Here is a 16,223-nt window from a genome sequence, read left to right as displayed (position 1 = left end):
CGGCAGGGATAAGAACCTTACTGAAAAAACGCTGAACAATAGAAGCAAAGCATTCTCAGTCTCTCTTCATCTTTCCTGCCAAATCTCCCACCGCTCAGGCATTTACTTGACGAGAGGCAGATAAGGAAGACTTGGCAGAGTAGCACCATGGATAGATAGATGGATAGAAGGATGGATGGAAGGAGTGATGTGAGTAATTGAATTGGAAACAAAACTCTTGGTGTGGGCATGCTGTGTTTCTGTGGGTCGAAGGAAGAGGAGGAGCACATTCATTTGCATTCCCGTGGGACATTTCCCGCTTTCATCAGTATTCTCTTTTTGCCAGAGTTAGAGCGAGTGCCATATCTCTGAAGAGTTGGAGGGGATTTTGTGTTTTGCTTCAGTTTTTAGCTTTTCTCTAGGGAGTTTTCTATAGGTGCCAGCTTTCATGTGTCTCTCTTTTTTTCTCTTAGTCTACACTCTTTCATCTAAGAGTGGCCTCAAAACATTAACCACTGTATAGAGAGATGCGCTGGATTTAACTGATGTTCCATACAGGATAAGTACTGCTGATAAAATAACACTGATGACAATTTTACAGGTTAACATTCGTGTAGGTGTAAAACCTCGCTGATACAACAGTGTTTTGATTTATATGGACCTTCACTCCCACTGCAGTAATCTATTCAGATTGTTCTCACACAACTCAATACGTTTGACTCCCAAGGTCAACGTTTCCCTGTTTATGTTGTCACTCAGTTTTATATTTGTGTCTTGCGCTTTCTGTATTTTTCTTTTTTTCTTTTCCCCTCTTTCCCCTCTTCCTTGCTTCCACCCCCCCCCCCCCCCCCCTCGTTCGGCAGGAGTGTGTTTCCAGTCTATAATGTATTGTCTCCTGTGGTGAACCATCGCGTGGGCCTTACTCCTCATTGATCTCTGCTGTCCCCACGCTGTCCGGGCAGAGGCCAGACTCTTGGAGCCTGTTGATTGATCTCCTCGGTATCTTTGCCCGGCTCACCAGCCATGGTCGCCCACCTTGTTCTCTTCTTGTCTTCAACCCTTTTATCTGCCTCGTCATCACTTCTCTGTCACCTCTGTCTCCTCTTCTTCTCCCAGTCTTCATCTCCTCCCCCTTATAAAAGAGAACCAGCTGGGCTATTGTGATACACTTTCTCCGCAATATTGCATGTACTTGGTAAAAGTAACAAACAGAAAATGGTCAAAACTACAAATGAATGCTTCAAGTTTAATTCAATTATTTGTTTATACAGAACCAAATCACAACAGAAGTGATCTCAGGGCACTTTTCATGTGGAGTAGGTCTAGACTTGTTAAGCAGTTTACTGTGATGGATTATGGTGACTGCGTGCAGACATGAGCAGGCATAATGTAAAGTAGCCCACCCATCCCTCTCCTCCTCTTTATCCTCTGCTCTTCATTCCTCCTCCTCCTCCTCCTCACCCTCTCATATCAACTCCATTAGTGTCTCTGCTTCCACAACCTTTTCTACTCTTCCTCACTCACCCTCCTCTTTCCGCTCAACCTCCTCCTCATCTCACCTCCCCCTATGGGTATGAGAGAAGTAGTAAGCTTTGCATTTGCATTATAATTCCATTTTACATTGGTCCATAATGATACTGGTATAATGATACAATCATAATGCTGTAATGTTTTAGTCAATATAACCTGCTGCACTCGACAGTTACAGATCACACTGCTGTGATTACCATAGAAACCACAGTTCGAGTTTGACCTTTAAAAGTCTTTGTGAGTAGGTGGTAAATGAGACAGGCCTCATTTACCAGCTTTTCCAATCATGCCATACACGTCAGATATGATCGTGTACTTTATGTGCTGCTATGACAACTTGTGTGCCGTAAGAGCGCTTCAAGGAAGGAAAATAAATTGAGTCAAGATTAAACATTGACCGTGACTATGAAAGGGCTGAGATAAAGGAAAGAAGGTGATTATTTTTCATGTATCTCATCCTGGGGTAATGGCCTAAACAGGCCGACCGAGCAGTCTATTAATCTAGCTACTGTAGCGGACAGAGCGAGCTGCTAAAACGCTTTGTGTGGCTGTGTTGTTATTGTCAGGATATCAATTTCTTTAAGTGTCCTCCTGGATTTATTCTGTCATTAAACAACCCGCTGCCTTGATTTTTCTCACTTGAAGTAGAAGTTTGCAGGTATATTGACATGCGAGTCGATGCCACTGGCTGGGAGGCATGGATAGATCTGGAGCGGCCATTCCAGACTCTTGTGAGATGGCAGCTGGCGGGGGAAAACCAATTTTTATTGGCTTTTTCAATTTGCGCCTGACCGGACACGAGCAGTACAATGTTAATTGCAACCAGTGAATCAATGATGTAGTTTGAATGAGTGTCCCATTGTCTCTGGTGTGTGCTTGGTCAAAATTGAAAAACCAGAAGAAAATTACTTCTGCTGCCGCTGTACATGAAGTAAAGGTTTGCCGAACTAAATTAACAGGGACTGACACTTTGAACTTGACCTTGAATAGAAAATGTCTCAAAGATATTGTCATTACATCTAGATATATACATTATGGGGAAGTCGTGCACTTGTATTTATGAGTAATTATTATAGATGATGTTTGTTTTTTTCTGGCAGAAGTACTGGCCAAGTACTTAGGACCAATTTAGTATAGATGCCATCTCTTTCTCTTTCAAACCAGCAAGCAGCTGCTTAATATATTAAAACTGACTAACTACTTTGCCTTGATGTGAGTGAGAAAGATGACAAAGAGGAGAAACACTTTCTAAAACTTCTCCAGCTGGTTGAATCCACACAGACGAGAATCACCAAATCTTCAACAGATGGCTAAATATTGGCAACTGTTCCAAGTTCTCCCTGAAGTATTTTTCGAATCATCCAAAACACAGCCACAGCCTGCAGGGCTTGACATGTCTCCATCATCTCACATCTGTTTTGCACTCTTTGTTTTCCCTACTGTCATTTGCACTTTGATAAACCTAACTAAAGTTGAACAGTTGCCTTGATGAATGTCATTTTTGTTTCTCTTCTCTTCACATGAAATTGTCTCTGCATTTCTGCCTCCTGGGAGCACCTCTTTTTTGTATGTATGTATGTATGTATTGCAATATTGATCATTTCTCTGGCCTCACTCTGTCTCACACATATCCCTGCAGGAGTGTGAAGACAAACCCACAGTGGTCAGTACTTAGAGCTGTTTGTATGCAGCAAGTCGCTCTCAGGGTCAAGAGGAAAGAAAGATTTTCTGTTGCTGTAATTAATGCAACCACAAGTGCTTGATTTACAGAAGAGGTTTGTGTGTTATTTGCAGAAAATGGAAGTTGGCAAACAGCTAATGAAGACTAACAATGTGCAAGCCAAACATCTATGATAATTAAAAGCTACAACAGTGACGGATAAAAGTCCACTCGTCACACACTGAACGCATGCAGTGGTAAAAAGCACAAAAACAGCGACTAATTTGCATTTGAAAAATCCTCAATTTTCTTCATCTCACAAGCTTCACTGTGGAGTCACTGGTTGTAGCACAAAACAAACATATGAAGGAAGACATAGTTTGTTGATGTGTTCTTTGATTGGGTCATTTTATGTGACTACTGTGTGAAATGTAGAATGAAAAATCTGAAAACAGTGAGCTTTGGCTTTTTCATGTGGAAAAACTGTATTTTTGCTTCAGAAAGTTTGTTTCAATTTGTATTTCACCCCCAGCCATAAAAGAGGGGCTGTATAATATACATGTTAAATGACCCGTTATACTATTCTTAGAATTTTATGGCTATACGTGGCACAGAGAGAGAGAGAATCTGACAGACTGGTGGATACAAAATTGGACGTAGATGTGATGGACACGGTAACAGTGGAAGAGATGATGAGATTGAAAGAGCTGACCCCGAGCAACCACCGTGTCACAGCCAATCATTGTCCTCCTCCTGCACAGGAAACTCTGCGATAATGCAATAAAAGTTCAAGATGCAATACTTTTATTGCTGTAACAACCGAGTGTTCTAGGAATTTCTGTCAGTATACTGAAGACTGATATAAGACAGGACATAAATTACACACAGACGATATAATGATATTAATACAGTACACCGAATGCCAAATTCTTCACATACTGGTCTCTAACAAAGTAAAAATGCTCGAATACATCACAAACCTTGTATCTTTGTGTTGAGTACTGTAGGAGTGAGGGGTGTCATACAGTGTGTGGGCTTCCAGGAGAGAATTTATACAGTATTACGGGTGGTGGTATATGTCGGTACAGTACATGTCATGTCTGATCTGACAAGACGCCTGCAGGTAGATGAAATTACGACCCACGCACCTGCTTCATATCGATAGAGGCTCCAGAACAATGTGGGCGTGCTGTAAATAGAGGAGGATGCAGTGTCTTGGAATGAGCTATAAATTACCTCTCCGCCTCCTTCCAGGTGTCCAGAGAGTGGACGGACAGACGGGCGGATGGATGGATGAATGGATAGAAAACACAAGTGAGGATGGGTAAAGGGACAGAGCGGGGCATGAGGTCTGAGATACACAAACAGAGCCTGAAGACAATGGAGCAGCTTGGGACTGTGGGTGTGTATGGACGAGAGACAGAGACAGCGACGGACTATGATGAAGATTCATTGTTCTTTTCTCGCTGCCATCCATCTCCACTAAAATGCGCCGGCGCCATTGAATACCCATGCCACCAAGTTGGTAGTGAGTTTGCTGTGTGGGTGCTGAAATAGAGCCGATGTCAGAGAGGTTAGAGGCAGAATGATGAAATGTGAAAGTGAGACAGAAAAAAGCAAATCCAAGTGTCAAAATAGGGCGTAGGTGATAAAAGGTGCCATTTATATCAGCAAACACTTGTTGTCATTTTCTGTGCAGTGTGGGGTTTTTTCTTTTGGTATGCAGATAATGCACGGTTTTACACAACGAACCTCTGTGAAACCTGACAGGTGAAGCTGGCATGAGATAAAAGATAGCAGCCATCCACTGTCGGGACCAGCCAGACTGTCATTATTAGAAATACCATATACCACAAGAAAAAAATGTCCTCACTGTCAGTGTTGTGCTAGAAAGTATTTTGACATTTCGTTCTTGGTATGGTAGAAAGTTTGTCTTATTTTTAGGGCTTGGCCCACTTCATATGACTGCTGTGAAAAAAAATAACGTTACCTACAATAAGTTTCCTCTGTCAGGTTAGCTGTGTACTTGTATGAATAAAATTGCATAAATGTGGCCTGAGTTTGCAGCGTGACTTGGTGTGAAAGAGCTGTTGGGCCAAATTGAGGCAGCACGTTGCTGTGAAGTGGCTCCAAGGCTTTAGTGGGCTGACAGGGACATTAAACACGAAGCAGCAGAGGCAATTTTAATTACTCTGTCTTACTCTGTCTTGTTGTCTTGGTGACAAAGGGGATGAGGAATGTTTGCAGATGACGTCACAACATGGAGCAACATAGAGGCAAATGAAGGGAAGAGAGGAGAAAATGGCAGTGAGGCGCAGACATTTTGTTTTGATGGAGACAGCGGAGGCCAGACAGGTGGATGTGAGATCTCCAAACAGGTGTGCAGTTGATGAAGTGCGCTGTGGAGGAAAGAGCCAGAGATACATTCATTTTGACACAGTTTATTAGCCGGGGGCCGCCTCCTCAAAGCTGCTCATGTCTGTCCTGTCTGTTTGAGTTGCACAGGACTACAGAGGAGAGAGAGGCTCCAAGAAGTGAGGAAAAAAGAGGGGCTCCATGAGCAAAAGGCTTACGTCACTAAGGTTAAAGGTGCCGGTCATCTGAAACACACACACGTATGTACATGCGTGAAATCCATGCATTGGATGAGCATTGGACGAGGCGTAGCCTTCTTTGAGATTAGAGATGAAATGTTGTCTGGGCCCAGGGGTGACAGCAAATTTTAAAAAGAAACAAAAAGAAAGGATAGGGGAAGGATGAAAAGGTAAAAAAAAAACGAACAAAAAAAAAAACAGTAAAAGTAATTCCCTGGTGCCACAGGCTTTGCTGTCTCATCCCTGTGTTTGTTTAAGTGAGGTAAAATGGAGTCTGGTGTGGCCCCAAGTTCCCCTGTCTCCCACTGGCCAGCCTCCCAAATTAAAAGTGCTAAAACAAAGCAAAGTCAAATAAATAGAGGCCTTTTTTGAACCTTTATGCTTATTTTCATGACAGCTTTTGTGTTTTTTTCTAGCTTTCTAAATGGGAACTTTTTCTTGTGCGCGTAAGGTATCAAGCACTTTTTTTCATTTTTGTCTCTTTGTTTTGCTTTTGCTACCCAATGTATTTTTTTCAGTCTTCAGCCAGGATGGAGAGCTGAGGATAGGATTTGTTCTGATTGATAGTTACTTACTCTGCTACCATTAATCCTGGTTAGCTTTGGGTTGTACCAGGTCTTTAAGGAGACTTTAAATGCAGCGCTTGACAAACTGAGCACTTAAAGAGCTTACATAATAAGTGGTCCTTCATACATATACTCAGGGAGGGGCTGGTTTTGTATTACGCTTTTCATTTTGCTCTCCCTGGACTTGGAGAAAAAGCTAAATCACGCTAAATTAAACAGTATTTCTCAGCAGAAAAGAAGAGAGAGAAGAGCTGGAAACTTGCCCAAGGAAGAAGGATGGAGGGAAGAAAATACTAAAGCAGGACAGAGAGCTCGGGAGTGCTGGTCAGCAGAAATGTCACTTGCAGAAATCGGGCGGGCATCAGGCAACCTACATATCACAGACACCGCATGTGAAACGTGCTGCAACACACATTACACGGCCAATATATCTTGTTTGCTGTAAGTTCTAGATGTTGACAGCTTGTGTAGTGGCGTGCACTTAAACAGGTGGCTGCATTTATGATTGCACAGCCTTTTTTGAATACTCATATTCATTCATATTTCACAAATCATTCTTATTTTTCAAGGTTTTAAAGGTTATAAAGCCACTTTGCAGTCAAACTGCCCTTGCTTTTTTTTTTTTAAATGTGTTTGGTGCATTTTATGCCTTTTTATTAGGGTGTTGACAGTAAAGATGAGGAGATGGAGAGATTGGCAGTGACTTACAACACAGGTCCTGGAATGGACTTGAATTGGCCCCTAGGCCACCAGGGCTCCCCAAACTGCCCTCAGTTTAGTTTTTGGTTGGTGTGACGGGTTAATGTGACAGAGCTCACCATCAAGGTTCGAGTACAGTGGTTCATTCACTAAACAGAATACACATGCAGGTATGACAGAGCTTGTGAAGACACAAAGTGAACACTCACTATGACTTTTACTTGGTGGATGTTTTCTTTTCTCACTCCAGTAAACGCATTGTTGGCTTGTTGCTCACTACAGGGGAGATAAATAGCCACAAGCGGTAATTGTCAGTTGGCAACAGCTCAACGTGCTGCACAGTGCCAGTCCCCTTTCCCCCTGTGCCCCAGACTGATAGCAGAACCACACCACTGGCACCGCTAACATCTAGCTAGCCTATATACCTTCCTCACAGCAGACATTTTGACTTGTCAAACGCAGGTTTAACTAATGGCTCCATTTTAGATGCAGCTGTGCAAGTGAAGGGCACTGGTGACTGTGCATGCTGGCTCACTGGCCTGGTTTAATGGGACAACTTAGCCATTGTTAGCTGCTATGCTTCTCCCACATGTAAGAATAGCCTCTGAGAACAGAAGAAGTTAGTACAGTATTTCTTAATAAAAATGAAATAAACATTCATTCGTTCAGTTAAAGTCTTTGTTCTTTTAATAAGCTCAGTGCATATTATCTTAGTAATAGACTTCTGAGCCACTTTGTTAGGGCTTATTTTGTAAGAATGACTAATATTCTGTGTGTTATCCCTTATTCTTCTTCTTCCTAACATATTCAGAGCAGGAAATAAAAGTGCAGACCTCCTGTATCAGAGTGTTGCCATCAGTGTATTTATTCAGAAGGGTGAAGATAAGAAGATGTAAGTATTGATTGTAGGCATAGCTAATCTCTGCACGTAATAATAACAGACGGGGTCCTCTTCAGTGTTGTCTTTACTTACGATCACAGATAATGAAGACACGACCACCTCCGAGGGGTCTTGCTGTTAGTTTATTGACCCCAACTAGTTCCCCCTAAGCCAGCTTTTATTATAATGAAGTGTGTAACTGTGTGCATGTACATGTGTGCACTGAACACACAGAAGGCATACTGATACACACACCAGCACACTTTCAGAGTCAATCTGCCCATTTCATTCTCATCTGTGAATTCATATTCATTTTTCATCGTGGTTGAGGTTATTAAGGGTCACTTCCAGATTAAAGGCTCCAGAACATTTCCTAGTATCTCCTGTTATTAAACTTTACATGGTCCCTTCTTTCATTCATAATTCACTTCTGCATTTTAATGTGTTTCCTCTCACTAACTAGATATGTGATGGAGAGCTCTCTCTCACTCTTTGTGTGTGTGTATGTGTGTGTGTGTGTGTGTGTGTGTGTGTGTGTGTGTGTGTGTGTGTGTGTGTGGCGTGGACTGAGAGTTTCCTCATATTACATCCCTGCTTTTAGGTCAAGGGAGCTGTTTGGTGTAGGGTGGGAGGAGGGAGTAATTTAGTGTCTTCTATTTATGCTTTGATGTCCTACTACCAGATGTGCTGAGGTTTTGGGTGCCGTGCACGATAAACACAGTTTGATTAAAAAAAAATGAACAAATAAATAGCTTCATCACATTTTTTACATGCTAAGCACCTCAGGGGATTGGTTTGTCACCTGTACACGTATCACGTGTAGGAAAGAAAAGTAATACCAGCATGAGTTTAGACCTTCAGATGTAGACATATTAATGTGACATTTTAATACTTACTTGTCAGAATATCAAATAAAACTTCAAACACACACACTCAAACAGCTATAGGAAAGAGGAAAAAAACCCTGTCATATTAAAACCCATTGCCTGCAGGTGGCACAAGTGGCAAAATTGCAGAGGCTATTACTTTCCTTGAGGCTCACCCAATGTGCACATTTATCCGTACAAGCAGGCAACCTCAGATTAGCTTCTGCCACATTGCATCTGATCCTGCTGGTTATTGAGTTAATTAGCATGTTTAGAGTCTGATGAAACGGTAGTGCGAAATAAGCAAACACTTAACAGATGTTCCCAAAATATTGGTGGATTTGACCCTACACTGCCTCCTTATGTTGACTGCAGGCCTAATATAGCTCCTATACTCTCACCAATCTTTGTGTACGGACTTTGTTGCTTCTCTCCATCCTTGTTATTGTTTTTCGGAAAGCACCAGCCTGAGAAACCTTTAGTTCAGCATCTGCCCGATAAAAACACAACTGACGTCATATGGTCTTTTCTGAAACACTGAAGCCTTTTTAAACCTTTGGAGGTGCTCAGCTCTGCCAAAAAAGCAGCCAGGTGCCTTTTAATGTGCGGCTGTACTCTGAGCACTCTGTAGCCAGTACTGATAGGATTGTGTGTTGAAATGGCAGTTTGGGAAAAATAACATTTTTTCCGTTTTCCCTGCTTATGGCTGAGAAAAACAGTTGAAAAACAGAAATGCTACGTACAACTTAGTGCACCATTACTGTGAGCATGCTTCTCTCGTTAGAGCATGGCCGGCCTGTTTGTCGGTTTGTGTCCACCTCAGTCTGAGACCGCCTCACTTTCTCTGCAGCCGGCTCGATGTTGATTGGGTCAGATTAAGCACCAAGCAGGTCGGGGATGATTGGCAGTGGATTGTTTGCCTGTTCTGTTAGCCAGCTGCCCCATGTCACACCCCATCAGTAGTAATGAGCCTGGACAGAAAACCCTGGCCTAATATGGATGGCAGACCTCTGCTCTTTATTTATTTTTTCCCTCCAAACCCTTACAGTGATAGAAAAGCTCCTCCAACAAACAGAGATCATGGCATAAGGCTGGATTCCAGCTCAGATGCTGGCTTTCTCTCTTTTCTCTCTGCATCTGCTCTCTGTCCCCTTCCAACCATTTCTCCTCTCCCACTAATCTGACCTGTATCTTGTTCAAGCTCTACTTACATAGAATTCATAATGATAAAAGGCACCTTTAGCGGTCTTACCACAGAGTATTTTTCCTAAGGCTGTGCTGAAGCACCTCTCAGACAGTTTTAATTACAGTGCAAAGATTACAAGCCATCAAAAAGAGGGCTTAAGCTTTGCCTGCTCTCTCTCCACAACTCAACTCAATGCAAAATCCTGTCTTTAATGAGTCGGACAGATATTTCCGTATAATTCTGATGCATTGCTGCCACCAGTAATGAATTTGACTGTATGTCTACTTTGCATGTGAGGCATTAGAGCAGAAATTATTTTTTCACCAAGAAGAAATTCCATACATCCCATACAAGTATTGCTGCTCCTGAGTGTTTACACAGTTAGTTACTTGATCAAATAAAGCATTATGTTTGCTCTCTGTGTAAAATGTATTTAGATAAAAAATAGACTTTGATTTCTAACGAGAGGGTCTACATTAGATTTTGAATTAGAGGGCCTGAGACATTAGTGGCAACACAGACAACGCTCTTCAGACCACTATCATTCCTGAGGGAGATTGCACTGCTCCTCACAGCCATTGTCCTTACTTACTGCTGTATTGATGTAGACTCCACCATGACAGAAGTCTTACCACCTATGTCCCGGATCTAAATCAATAAATTACACACTCTCTGATGTACATATACCCAATTACGTGCTGCATGTACATGTTGGTAGGAACGCATGGTGGACACATACAATCCAAGCAGGCCTTATGTTTCTACACACTCCTGCACAAACATACTCATTATCATCACATTAAAATCAGTGCTCTATGAGTACCCATGCAGGATAATAATTGCTCGTCCTCCCCCTTTTCTCCACCAACAGTCTGCAGTTTTTCTTTCCCTCCCTCTCTCTCCCCCCCTTCTTCTCCTTTGTGTCTTATTGTCTCCCTGCCGTACTCATCTCTGCACCATTAATCTTCCAACCAATGAATTGAAGCCACTGACTCTATCACTCCTATTGTCGACTGCAGCCGTCCCTTATTTATGTTCCATTTTTCTCCCTCTCTTCCTCACTCAGCCTTTCTACTGTTCCATTGACCGGCATGTAATTTCTTACATGAATAATGCAAGCAGCGAGACAAAAATAGTTGCACTCCTTCTTTCTCTTGGCTGGGATTTGTTCTGCAATAGTTTAACTGAATGTGCTTGGGCTGATTTCTATTCAGCAGCGCCAGCCACTTTGTGAAAAGGAATGGGGATTTGGATGTAAAGGTATCGGGGCTCCCGAAGCTGCGTTCTTACTGAAATAGACTAGCACGGCTGATTGCGAGATCAAGGTGCAGATTTATTCAACCTCTCCAGTGCTGATCCAGGATCAGTGAGGTGGTTCCCAGGACAGTCCTATTCATTAGCCAACACACGGAGCAGCCACATCAACATATGGGCAAAAATTTAATTTCAGTTTCCAGCAGTGTTTGCTGGTGTGCCAGTGTTAGACATGTATCAAAGTGGCCGGCTTGCATCAGCCAGCTTTCCCTGCTTTCCAAAACAATAGAGACCATTTCAAATTAACACAGGCACGTCTCTGGTTGTGTTAACTTGTTGTATTTGAAAGCAAGTACCACGATATAAACACGGCACTGATCTTTTGTTGTGAAGAACTATAACTTATAGGCAAAATGAGTTGGATTTTCCTAAAAAAAAAACAAGGTATAGACTCATACAAAAATAATCCCTCTCAATCATCACTTATGACCCACTAGAGTGGGTGTGTAGCCTCCAGCCAGTGACAGTGTGCCGGGTGTGAAGGCGGGAGGGGCCAACTTTGAATGTTGTTTTTACAAATCGCAACTGACAAATCCTACTCATTCTGCCTTTAACTACTCAAAAGAGATCCACTTTTGTGTAAGGATCAAAGGCCAATGACTGACTCATTCTTCACATCTCGCTGTCTCTTCCTTCAGCTTCTGAAAATAACATATACTTTGAAACACAGAACGATGCCGGAGTGATTAAACTGGCAGCACAGCATGAGGAAAACACAGGGCACATGTTATCATCTATGCCATGTAGGGACACAGTGACACACAGTTCATGGGGTATTTCACACAGAAGTGTGTTGCTTGTGTTGCCATGGTGAGTGTGTTCATGGTTAGTGAAGGACCAGGTGCACATTTCTAATAATCACCTTGTAGTGCCCCTTCTCCCTCGATAGTGTCCGAGGACAAGCATAAACACGCTTTTGAATTCACACAAGACTCTGGTAGGGCCATTCAGTAAAAGCACCAAAATATTAGGAATCACTCACCTATGTTTTCCTTTTTGAATTCGATTCTTACATTTTTTCCAGTGCAGAGTGCAACTGTGAAGTTAACCTTGGGTAAGGTGAGGAACATGTGCTGTGTTTTGTGACTATTATTGGGTTTTTTTTATAATGTGGAGTGGTTGATGTGAGTGTCTGTGAGTGGCGATGGAAAACCATGAGAACTTGCCTTTGTAGCAATTTTTGTTTTGATTTGAATGAACCCAGCACTGGATAAGCATTATTTATTACAATATATATCCACTTTTCTGCACTTTTTTGGGGGGTAGAGAAATGTATATGTCTATAATTTTCAGTGTATCCTGAGAACTGAAAATCCATCTTCTCAGTTGTAGTCACATAGAGAGCCACAGTGCTGGTGAATATGCTATACTTCACAGAGCTTTGTGGTACAGCTCTGAAACCAAGCAGACACTGGTCTGTTTGGTCTGTTCAGTAAAGAGAGGTGGGAAAGTGATTCTGGCAGTCCGCAGTCGCTTCAGACATTCGCTGTGCCAGAGGGATTTCTGAGGACTAGACTGGCACAACATACTGTGCACTACCTATCAAAGGTCCTCTCTCAGTCGTGCTTTTTTATTCTCTTTATTGATCCATTGGTCACCTTTTCTCTCTTTTGTATTTGTCTCGTTCATGTGTTACTTTGTTTATTCTCTGTCTCCAGTCTGCCATTTTTTACGTCTCCATTCTCTGTCTCTCTTGCTGTGTCTTCCCTTCATTTCACACTTTTCTTTTATCTGGCTATATCTCTCAGTTTATGCATCACAGCCAGTGCCATCTTTTCGCATAGATCAGAAATGTCTGGTCCACAGTGATATACTATCACATTGTTATGCAACATTGTCTGATACACAATGTATCTGAATACGTGTTGTCTGTATCAAAATCATGCTACAATTTAAAAACATCCCCATCACAGACGAGAGCAGCTTTCATCCCAGCTTTTCTTGTTGGTGATGAATCATTGTGATTAGTCATTGCCACAGTAAATGTCATCCAGGTATCTTTGCCTCCAGCTGCACATATTAATACGAACAATGAACAGCCAGTGACCAGGAGCCACTGTTGATGCAGCGACACTATAGGATGAAAAATGGGAAGCTTGTATTTTATTATTATGGTGGGACTAATTAACACACTGTATATCTCTGTGGCAGTTAACATGAATGAAAAATTGAGAATAATGTAATTATTCCACACTGGTTATCAATTTTCATATTGCAGGTCGCTGGAAATTAAACTATGATTTGTGGACTTTTGGGAGCCGTAGGAGCTGAGCTCATTCACTGGGGTTATCGTGGTGGGTGGGTTGGGGGGGTGAAGAGATTTGTGAAACAAGCCCCAGATCTCTGCTCTGCTCTATCTCCCTCTTTCTCTCACACACTGCCCCCCCCCCCTTGGATGAGTGCCTGTTTGTGTTTAATAAGGGAGATTAATTAAGCTCATTGGTATTCTAGGACACTTGTTCCAGCTCTTTCCCTGGGCTAGGATCAGCAAGGTCATCCATTTGAATGCACAATTTGATGTGTGAACGTGGGGAGTCTAGAACTGGGAGGCTAGCAACCACTACGGTGAGTTTTTGGACTGGTGGGATGGATGGATATCAGTCAGACAGCTAATCCATCAATCAATCCTTTTGAGATCAACAACTCTGCCATGCGTGTTCATACATGGAAAAACTGTCTCTGATGGCTCTGCTCCTGCAGCAGACAAATGCACACATCGTTATAGACCATTTGTCATTCTATTTGAGTGAAAGTCTACAAGGTAAGTAGCAATGTAAACATATGATAAATAGGCAGTCTCATCAGTGTGATTGATATTCCTTGTTTTGCCTTGATGCAATGTTTAATACATAAGGCCACCTGACAGGCCCCTTAGCATCAACTTTAATTATCAGTGAAACATGATAACTCAGTTCTGGGCTCAGTGCCAGAAAAACGTAGATTTGCTTATAAGTTAGGGATTGTAACTCTGAAGTGAGGAGTCACGCAAAAATGTTGCAAGTATTTGTTGTACGCTACAAGTAATGACATCTTGCCAAAGTGTAAAGTCGATAAGCGCTATAGAGGAAAAAGAGGCGCCGCTGATGAAGGATGTAGTGCAACCTCAGGTCAATGAGTTTAACTGTACCCTTTAGTATTGCATCGATAAGCAGACTTTGAGTTGGATCGAGCTGAGACAGCGCTTTAGGAAAGTGGTGTCTGTGTGAATTACAGTCCAAACCCGAGCAGCGATTTAGAGTGTGGTCTTTTAGGGTTGACAACGCATTATTTCTAAACACTGTCTCTTTTAATTACAATCAGTAATCACAGATCACAGAATCCTTTACCTACATGGATAATCTTTGATAATCATTCGACAGTCATCCCACCTGTTCTAACAGTGAAAGCTGATTAGCTGGCAAGGTAACTGCCTGTCACAGGCAGGAACAAAAAACTCTTGGCTCCTGGTTTGCTCACAGTGAGCACACAATGTCGCAGAGACAGGCCAAGGTCTAAATTTTCTTAAAAGTGATAGCAGCACCAAGCTCGGCAGTGTTTATGATAAGAAAAGCAGCACCTCAAACTAGGGGTGGGCGATACGGCCTTCTATCACGGTGAAATTTTATATCACGATAACAGTATGTATCACAAAAGCTTACAGTAACTATAAATTCAATTTTGAAATGGTTTAAAATAACCATACCGTACTTTATGCTCTGTATTTACAACTTCACTCTCCTCCTCCATGTTTTCTTGTCACCCTCTTCTTCTGCTGCGGTTGGCAAACCAGCTTAGAGGTGCCTTACCGCCACCAACTGTCGCTCTCAAGTCATGTGAGAAGGTGGTAAGCTGTTACTTTACGAGGCCGATGGAATTGCAAGATGATGCCCGAATAGATAGCAGAGACAGCCCCTGCAGTGGAAACGGTATTGCCAGATCTCGACCGGTGGACACATTTCATCATATTGCCCAACCCTACATCAAACATAAAGATGATGGTTTTAATTCCAAAAAGAGAAATGGCTGCAGAACTACAACTTTACAAAGATGAGGTTCAAAGTTCATTTTTATTCTTATAAAGATGGTGAACTCTACTTTAGATAAACGTGTGCAAGCTTTACTAGCATTCAGTATTCTAAACATAGGTAAAAAAAATTGTCAATGAAATAGTCTTACTGCATTACAGTAGATTGTGGAATTAAGAGCTAATAATTAGGTACAATTTTTATCATGGCTTTATTTGTAATTGTATGATGATAAATAGAAATTTGCTGTAGAAGGTATACAAAAGTCAAAACGTTTAGGTTGCCGCATTACGCTTTTCAACATACTGTGTCAAAAAATATAGTTTTGCTGCAGGTGGTGAAATCAAGTTTCCCAGCTTTTTCAAACAATTCATGATGTGTCTTCACTTTGTATTTTACTGACCACCGAGTCCTGTCTGGTACCTTTAGTCTTTATTTCATGTGAGACTTCATTTGATGCAATATGAATGTTGTGTCCTTCACTGACTGGATCTATGTGTGATTCTATGAGTATTTTGTGTGTGTGTGTGTGTGTGTCAAACAAAGCTACTGCTGGAGTGTGTTTGTGAATCTTTGGGTACGCACGAACATCAGGCACTTTACGCTCCTCTGGTGTCAGACAGGAGGGGAGCCTGTTGTCACATTTCTTCGTCATTACCGTCCCTGCCCTCCTTCATCTCTCCCCCTTGGAAGTTAAAAAAGTAATCAAAGGCTTGGCATCCGACAGCACTGTCTCTTTGCCTCTTCCACTCTAAAAAATTCCTTTTCCTCCCCTGATTCTTTTTCTTCCAAACACTGGTGACTTCTCAACAAAAGCCCCTCATTTCAGGGGTGCTGAAAACCTCTCCAGCTTGTCTCTGCGGATGTGTGTCTCTCTTTGACATCCCTGCTAAATGGAGGATGCTTTGCCACTCATTTAACAGCTCTGCGACTCTGCGAGCCCAG

At 42.1% G+C, this 16,223-nt stretch overlaps 1 protein-coding gene across 1 annotated transcript in view; it reads left to right on the top strand.

The window, feature by feature from the left end:
* The window catches only part of b4galnt4a (beta-1,4-N-acetyl-galactosaminyl transferase 4a), a 119,184-nt gene that overhangs the window by 49,310 nt on the left and 53,651 nt on the right, over positions 1-16,223 (top strand). The gene's annotated exons all lie outside the window — the stretch shown is intronic.

Source organism: Enoplosus armatus, chromosome 6, assembly GCF_043641665.1.
Source record: "Enoplosus armatus isolate fEnoArm2 chromosome 6, fEnoArm2.hap1, whole genome shotgun sequence".
NCBI lineage: Eukaryota > Metazoa > Chordata > Actinopteri > Centrarchiformes > Enoplosidae > Enoplosus > Enoplosus armatus.
This window is presented reverse-complemented; position numbering and strand designations above follow the sequence as displayed.